The sequence below is a fragment of the Girardinichthys multiradiatus genome, chromosome 3 (assembly GCF_021462225.1).
Source record: "Girardinichthys multiradiatus isolate DD_20200921_A chromosome 3, DD_fGirMul_XY1, whole genome shotgun sequence".
NCBI classification, from domain to species: Eukaryota; Metazoa; Chordata; class Actinopteri; order Cyprinodontiformes; family Goodeidae; genus Girardinichthys; species Girardinichthys multiradiatus.
In genome coordinates this window covers 34683826-34692603 of record NC_061796.1, presented here as the reverse complement: position 1 = coordinate 34692603, position 8778 = coordinate 34683826, and the positions used below count along the sequence as shown (strand labels likewise).

The following is an 8778-nucleotide window of genomic DNA, read 5'->3' as shown; positions in this document are numbered from 1 at the left end:
AAGGTATGCAGAATACCGTCTCTGAACAGAACACATAACACATGGCACCTTGAAGCAGATGGACTACAGCAGCAGAAGACCATACTGGATGCCCCATATTCAGCTAAGAACAGGAAATTGATGCTACAATTCTCACAGGCTAAACAAGATTGGTCCAATAAGAGTTTGGAAAAATTTATAATTTGATGAGTTTCAAATTCAACTTTAATGTTCAGAAGATAGGGTCAGAATTTGGAAACAGTATAAAAACATGTATCCATGCTATCTTGTGTCTTTAGATCAGGCTGGTGGTGGTAGTGATAAATTGGTGTGGGGGATATTTCCTTGACATCATTGTTTTGCATGCGACAGAGAGCATTCACGCTGGACGAGGGACCGATGGGCCTCAGTGCTGTTCTCTGATGAAAGTCGATGCAGTAACGATGGCCACCAACGATGCTGAAGATGTCAAGGAGAGCGCTATTAATTTTGTGAGTAGTGTATATACAAACACAAATCCATATTGGCATAATAGTATCATACAGTTATTGCAGGTTTCTCAGCTGCACTTCCTTGATGCAAATGTGTTTTTGGAGCTTCTGTCACCTTGCTTTCATCTTCAGCCCTTTTGTCCATTCTACCCTGGTGGATGAATTCAAAAACAATTTTTGTGCACGCAACTGTTGCTCACTCGATATTTACTCTTTTTTTTCTGGACTATTCTATGCTAAACTAAGAGATGGCTGGGGGTGAAAATCAACCAAAACTCATCCCACTTTCAAACACACACAGACCAATAAAGAATTTAGCATTTATTTTATAGAAGGCTGTAGATAATATCAAATATACAATCTCTTGGTTAAAATCTAAATTAAATACAAGAAATAAAAATTCAATGCCCCTTTGTCTTTTATTTTTTAGGTGAGACCTACAAGATTTTCTGTCAGTAAAAAACACTTTGTGCTGGAATTATGGGCTTAACTGTATTTACATTCATACACACATATAATAAAAGGAATGGGTCAGACAAAATAGCCTTTATAGGTTCACAATGGTATTTAAGATAACTGTTACATTTCAGAAGAATCATTGTAAATAAGACAAGTGAACCAAAAGTAACCATCACCATTTCAGAATCAGAATCAGAATCAGCTTTATTGCCAAGTTCGTACATACAAACAAGGAATTTGTCTCTGGTACACTTTGCTCTTTTGTTCTGTTTTTGCATTACAGAATATACACATTTACAATTTACAATTTACAATGTACAATATACACATATCTAATAAAAAAGCTGCATTTGCAACATCTGTATGCTGTTGTTCTGTACTCTATTGAATGTTCATCAGAGAAACAGCCTGGGGGAAGAAACTGTCTCTGTTGCGGCTGGTTTTAGTAAACAGTGCTCTGTAGCGATGGCCTGAAGGTAAAGCTCTGAACAGTTTATGTGCAGGGTGTGTGGGGTCTGCAGAGATTTTTGTAGCTCTTTTTCTGACCCTAGACCTGTATAAGTCCTGGATGGAGGGAAGGTCAGCCCTGATTATTCTCTCTGCACTCCTGATTATTCGTTGCAGTCTGGACCTGTCCGGTTTGGTGGATGAGCCAAACCACACTGAGATGAAGACAGGACAGACTGGATGATGGCAGTGTAGAAGATGACCAGCAGCTCCTGTGGAAGGTTGAACTTCTTGAGTTGCCTCAGGAAGTACAGTCTCTGCTGGGCCTTCTTTCAAACAGTGTCTATGTGTGAAGACCATCTCAGGTCCTCAGAGATGGTGGTTCCTAAGAACCTGAAGTGGTCCACGGCCGATACAGTGTTGTTGAGGATGGTGAGGTAGGTGTAAGGGGGTGGTGTTCTCTGAAAGTCCACCACCATTTCCACAGTCTTGAGTGGGTTCATTTCAAGGTAGTTCTGACCGCACCAGTGTACCAGCCGATCCACCTGCTGTCTGTATGCAGACTCATCACCGTCCTGGATCAGTCCAATGACAGTGGTGTCATTTGCAAACTTAAGGAGTTTCACGGACGAGTCCGATGAGGTGCAGTCATTAGTGTACAGGGAGAAGAGGAGTGGGGATAGAACACACCCCTGGGGGGTACCAGTACTTATTGATCTGGATCGGGAGAAGATGCTCCCCAGTCTCACCTGCTGCTGTCGGTCCGTCAGGAAGCTGTTGATCCACTGACAGGTGGAGGCTGGGACGTTGAGCTGAGTGAGCTTCTGGTGGAGGATGTCTGGTATGATGGTGTTGATGGCCGAGCTGAAGTCTACAAACAGGATCCTGGCGTACGTCCCTGGACGGTCGAGGTGTTGCAGGATGAAGTGTAGACCTAAGTTAACAGCATCATCTGCCGACCTGTTTGCTCGGTAAGCAAATTGCAGGGGGTCCAGCAGGGGACCTGTGATGTCTTTCAGGTGCTTCAACACCAGCCGCTCAAAGGACTTCATGACCACAGACGTCAGGGCTACGGGCCTGTAGTCATTTAATCCTAGGATGGTGGGTTTCTTGGGCACTGGGATGATGGTGGATCGTTTGAGGCAGGAGGGAACATCACACTTCTCCAGTGACTTGTTAAAGATCCTTGTGAAGATTGGAGCAAGTTGATGTGCACAGGCTTTCAGGCATGATGGGGAGACGTTATCAGGTCCTCCAGCTTTCTTTGTTTTCATGCGCTGAAAGAGCCTGTTTACATCTTCCTCAGAGATCTTTAGTGCAGGCAGAGGATCTGATGGTAGGGGGTTGGTTGTTTTATGGGAGGAATGTGTTCCTGAATGGGATGTGGAGGAGATGGTTTGAGGTGTGAATGGCTTCTTGTCATGTCTGCAGTAGAAGCCATTCAGACGGTTGGCCAGGCGACGACTGTTCAGGATGGGTGGAGGGGCTCTTGTAGGCAGTCAGGTTTCTCAGACCGGTCCATACAGCTGAAGTGTCACCAGTAGAAAGGCTGTTCTTAAGCTTCTCACTGTAGTTTCTCTTAACTGCTTTGATCTCTTTTGTTAGTCTGTTCCTGGCCTGCCTGTACCGCGCCCAATCTCCACTGCGGTGAGCTTCTTCCTTTTCCCTGTGCAGATTCCTGAAGTGTGGAGTAAACCATGGTTGGTTGTTCCCAAAGGTGCAGAAGGTCTTGGTCTGCACACACATGTCCTCACAGAAACTGATGTATGATGTCACCACATCAGTTAGTTGGTTTAAGTCAGTGGCTGAGGTTTCAAAAATAGTCCAGTCTGTGCATTCAAAGCAGGCCTGTAGCATCTGCTTTGATTCCTCAGTCAGTTTGACCATGAATTTATTTTATTCATCCATCCATTTGAGTTGGTCTTCAGCAGGATAGAGAATAGCTCAGTCCTGCTCCTAAACTGTAAAATGTTCCGCATGAAAGTCTCCACAATTTAAACTCTTAAGTTAAAACATCAAATGCAGTTCAGGCCTCTTCAACCACAAGGGGGAGCTGTGTGAGAGTAGTCTAGACACCCACTGAGTTTATCAGCTTCTGGAGGCCTTGACCATCTGTTCAACTTTAAAGGTGTGTGCTGAAACCCATAGGCAGATATATTTTTATCAGCAGACTGACTAAAAAATAATAAAGAAAGAAAAAGCAAGGGAAAAGAAGTGCGGCAACAACAAAAACCTCAGTTGTCACAGGCTTGTTTAAAAGGTGAACTGCTGCCTTCAGGGGAACAAATAAAGCACAGTTCCTTCAAAGAGTTTTGTTTTCTAACATAATCTTTTGCTGCATCTACTGAGAGCATCATGTTTTGTTTAATATTTTCAGCATGTTATTTTAGATGCAGGCAGACATTTTTTTTCTACTCTGCAGTTAAATAAGACAGAAAACGGAGTCCTTGTGGAAATTCAGTTCTTTAAAGTCTTTTTTAACACTAATTAATTAATATATCTGTGCAGCTACCTTGTGACATTTTTAAAGATGTCTGAGAAGAGGAAATTTAGAGCTAGAAATAGGCAGTCATTGTATTTTATCTTAAATGTGCTTGACCTTGAAGATGTCTACTGCAGTGCACTCAAAATGAAGCTGTGCGTACCCATCGCCCCCCACGCCCACACACGCTTCTAAATTTCACAACTTATAAGTATTTCAAAGAAGCCAAGGTTTGCCGTTTAAGAGTGAAACCACAGAGGAGGAGGAGGAGACATTCAGAGGAAAAAAAGCTGACTCTTCGAAGCGAAGGGGAAATGTATGTTTGCAGCAGAAACTCAATATCAGTGGAACAAAAAGTCACTAAAAATATATGTGAGCTCAGAATAGCAATGCACACAGGCCCAGAACGGCGTGCATTTAGTGAAGTGATAGAACATTAGGCTTGCTGGATGGACTTTCACTGCTTCTGCTTTTTTGTTGGAGGGAACTTTATTCCTTTTATTACACTCACTCTCTGTTAAATTACTCAGCTGCCAGTAACTTCAACCGCTTTAGATGGAATACAAAAAAGAGTGATGAATGTTGCAATGCAATGAGTTTTTAATTTGGGTCATACCTGACTTTATCCTCCAGCCACACTGACATTTATAGCCAGAAATGAAAGAGGAACAAATCAAAAGTCAAGTTTTATGTGATAAACCAATAGAACTGTCAGAATCTGTGCATAATCACAAAACAGAGGTTTGCAAATATCTCTACAATTCAGAATCTGAAAAATGTGTTGTGCATATTTTCAGCCCCTATGAATAAATACTTTGTAAAGCCACCTTTCACTACGATCGCAACTGCAAGGCTTTTTTTTTTGGTATGTCTCTAGCAGCTTTGCACATCTATAAGTTTTTACCTGTTCTCTTTATCAGAAGAGCTCAAGCTCAGTCAGATTGGATTGAGGCTGTCTTTGAACAAGAATTTTCACATTTTGCCACAGATTATCAATTGGATTTCATTGTGAAGTTAGACTTAATCATTCTTCTAACACTTGAATATGCTTTGATCTGAACCATTCTGGATGGATGGCCATGTCTTAGTAGGTCTGAAGTTGTGCCACGCTCTTATCATTTTTGCAAGATGGCTTAAGCAGTGACCAGTGAGATGTAGGTGACTTTTGAAGAAAATTGATTGCATTTTATTTAAGGTTATCAAAGTCAGTGGAGATGAATATAAATGCAGGGTACATTTTTCAGATTTAAAAAAATTTAAAACCATTCACTTTTTCTTTCCTAAATCTTTCCCAGCGTGCTACTTCGTGTTGGTCTATCAAACAAAATCCCAGTAAAATAGAAGTTTAAGGTGGAGAAAATGGGAAGAATTTCAAGGAGTATGCATACTTTTGCAAGGTACTGCATTTGTAAGAACATAGAAGCATTAGTGACACCTAAACTGCAGGATCTGCAAACACAACCTTCATAAGTATTCAATGCATACCACTATATGGCCTTTAAATAAACACCCCAACCTGAAATAGCAACGAGACATGATCAATGCAGTACAGCAAACCTGCAGCATAGGAGTATGAAACCTGCTCACATGAGCTCACATTGCTTTCACTTTGTTTGAGCTGTTTCCTATCTCGTGCTCATTATTATGGGAGGTGAGAATGAAGTAGATAGAGCTCAGAGACTTAAGACCAGCTCTGCTCCTGTGACAGCCCGGCTTGGGTAAGGTGCAGAATATTGTAGAGGAAGGCTGATTAAACAAGCAAACAACCCTCTATCCTCCAGCACTTTTAAACCTGCAGCTAAAAAATAAAAAAGTTAAATAAACGTAATCATAAGGCTGCCGTAGGAGCTGTAAATAGCCTGAAGGAAAGGAGGTTTGCTCATTTATTGGCTATATTTTAATACCTCCAGCTGGATTGCTTTTTTCTCTCCTAGACTGAGTTATGATATTTGGATTCATACTTTTTGACTGAAAAGCAGAGCTAAAAACCAAAACATGTCAGAAATGTGTAAAAATAACAAATCATGACATACAGTATATGCATAGTACTATGTAGTCATGGCCATCTCTTTTGGAAGTGACATATTCTGTGTTGCAAAATCAGGGCTTCTTGTCATTCTAGTCTCTGGTACAGAATAATTACATTCAAACTAATTTATTGTAAAATACATTTTAATTGAAAAATGTCTGTAAGAAAACAATCATTTCCACTCTATTTCTGCTATAATAGACATGTCAGGATCTGGGTTGTGTTTGTGTTTTTGTGCTTGCTACATGTGCTCATTTTCAGACGGTGCTGGAGCTCTCAGGTGTGCTGAGTGACAGGTGCGACTTATTTCCACTGATTACGCTGAGGAGTACTTAAGCAGGAGGCTGCCGGCACTTTGATGCCAGAGTGTTTTGCCACCAGTGGTAAAAGCTTGAGCCAAACACTAAGTTTATGCTTTGTTCTTTGACCTTGTGTAACTTTGTCTTTGCTCCTTTCACAGATTTTGAAAGCCTAACCTTTGGCTCTAGGTTGCTGTGTACTGACTACGTCTGGAGATTAATCTGGATGATCAAGCCAATCTACACCCTGTGGATTTCATATCCTATCTCCTGTCTTTGTTTGGATTCGCATCAAGCTGGCAGTTTCCTGCTCCCATCGTCTCCTGGATCAAGCCGTAAGCGTAACCTGTCCACCCTCCAACGTAAACATCTGAACACAGGACTCACTCCTGTCCGCTCCGAGCTCACACAAAACGGCACCCAAGAAACCTTCTACGGACTCACCTTCGTTAAACCTGGATCCTGAATCTCTCTACCCCCCTGGCGTCCTGACCACAGCTACCTAGTAAGCCGAACTCATAACTATATTAGTTTATTGTTCTTAGTTTCGTTTACTTTCCGTTTCCTGTATTCATTCAACCTCTTCCCCTCTCTCCATACAGTGAGATTTTCGACCATTACGTTCCTGATTGTCATCTTCCAAATAACTTTTACTCATTCTATTCTCCAGATTGTTCTCTGTATGTGGGTCAGATCTATTGCAAACAAAATGACAAGACACTATGAGCTAGTATTTTGATATAGTTGTACAATGTGCACAGGTGAAGCTGAGTAAAACCCAAATCCCTTTTTTATTCTACTTAGCAGACTGATTGCATGAAGCAATTGGCAACAATTGCCTCCAAAGAAAAGTATGCACCTGTCACTTGGCATCAAAATGGCCGCACATGGAAGGATGGTACCGCTAAGAATATTACACCACAAATAATTGCTTTTCTTGATAATCAAGGTGAGATGTGGTGGTGGTGGAGGGGCTTCAGTATGTGTAAGAGTGTGCAGCAAAAATCCAAGGCTTTTTGTTGCTTGTGCAACACACTGGGGGAAACACTTTTTAATAATGGCCTTGTGAAAATAAGGAGAGCAAAGGAGACATCTTTTCTCAAAGACAAAAATTGGGGACAGACTTTTATATGAAATGCAAGGACAGGCAGCAGAGGAATCATAATTTTCTTTAATAAATCTTCCTCTGACTTATTTTGGAAAATACTTTGCCCAGAGAAGAAAAAGTAAGCTGTGCCTTCACTGAAGCATCCTAAAACAATCCCTGTTTGGCGTTGCTTCTTTTTCATGGGAAACATGACTTTCCATGTGTGACTATTTCTTTTCATAGTCACCTCTGAAAAGAAAAATGGACAACTCAGTTTTAATATTAAGAAACAGTACAAGATGATACAAAGTAGAAAGAAAATGCACCAAAATTTTTATGAGAAGCCACAGCAATTACAGTACAGGAAGATTTAAAATGATGTCCTACTTTATCCACCTTTGCTTTTCTTCATATCTATACCAGAGAAATTAAAAAAAATATAACTGCTGAGGCTACATACATAACACTTGCATCACTGCCACAACTGCACCTGTATTAAAAACTGAGTTTTACAGCTGCATTTATTCACATTCAGCTCACAACCTGCTCTGGAAGAAACCTTTATGGAAAACTGTTTTTAGATTACCAAACATTCTCCTTTTAAAGATTCATGTCAATTATTTAATGTTTATCTCACTGATTGGGCTCTTGTGTGTACTCTTGCATGGCTATTAAAGGCATCATGTATTTTTTGTATATTTTATATGGATGTGCTGGCCTAATTTTGAGGGTTTCTATATCTTTCACACACAAGTAAGGAATGAGATAGCTGTAACATAACAGCATTTTCTAATATAATAAATCTGCTTTATTTTCAGAAACTCACTGTAAATTTCTGTCATGGGAAAGCTTTTTTTAAACTATTGATTCATACATGTAACTATACAGTGTGCAAATGGCTTACTTACAGCATGAAAAAGTATTTCCTCCCTGACACATTTTTTAAATGTTTGCTTATTTGCCATACTTACATGTTGCAGATCAAACATATTTTAATATTAGATAAAAATAAGCTGAGTAAATACAGTCTGGCTCTATATGAAACATTTATTCCACCTTAAGAGAAAACTGGAAGGGTAACAAAGGCATCTCTGCAGCGTTGGGAGTCCAGCGAACCACAATGAGAGCCATTATCCACAAAAGGATAATACATGGAACAGTGGTGAACCTTCCCTGGAGTGGCTCTCCTACCAAAATTACTCTGAGTGTGCAGCAATGACTTACTTAGAAAGTCACAAAGGAACCCAGAACAACATCTAAAGCCCTTCAGTAGTCACTTTCCTCAGTTATCAGTGTTCATCAGTGGTAGGAAAAAGATTGGGCAAAAACTGCAATTAATGGGAGATTTCCAAGCTGAAAACCAACACTGACCATAAGTTCTGCTGGAATGTTATTCTACCAAAAAAATCATGAAGGACAATGTCTAGCCATCAGTATAAGACCTTAAGCTGAAGCTTTCTTGGGTCATGCAGCATACCAATGTCCTAAAGTAAATAAGCAAGCCC

At 40.5% G+C, this 8778-nt stretch overlaps 1 long non-coding RNA gene across 1 annotated transcript; it reads left to right on the top strand.

Moving 5' to 3' along the window:
* Positions 1–6269: 6269 nt before the first annotated feature.
* Positions 6270–8112, top strand: LOC124865377. Its single transcript, XR_007037560.1, has 2 exons — positions 6270–6691; positions 6789–8112. It is a non-coding gene; the product is annotated as an uncharacterized LOC124865377 (long non-coding RNA).
* The last annotated feature ends 666 nt before the right edge of the window (positions 8113–8778 follow it).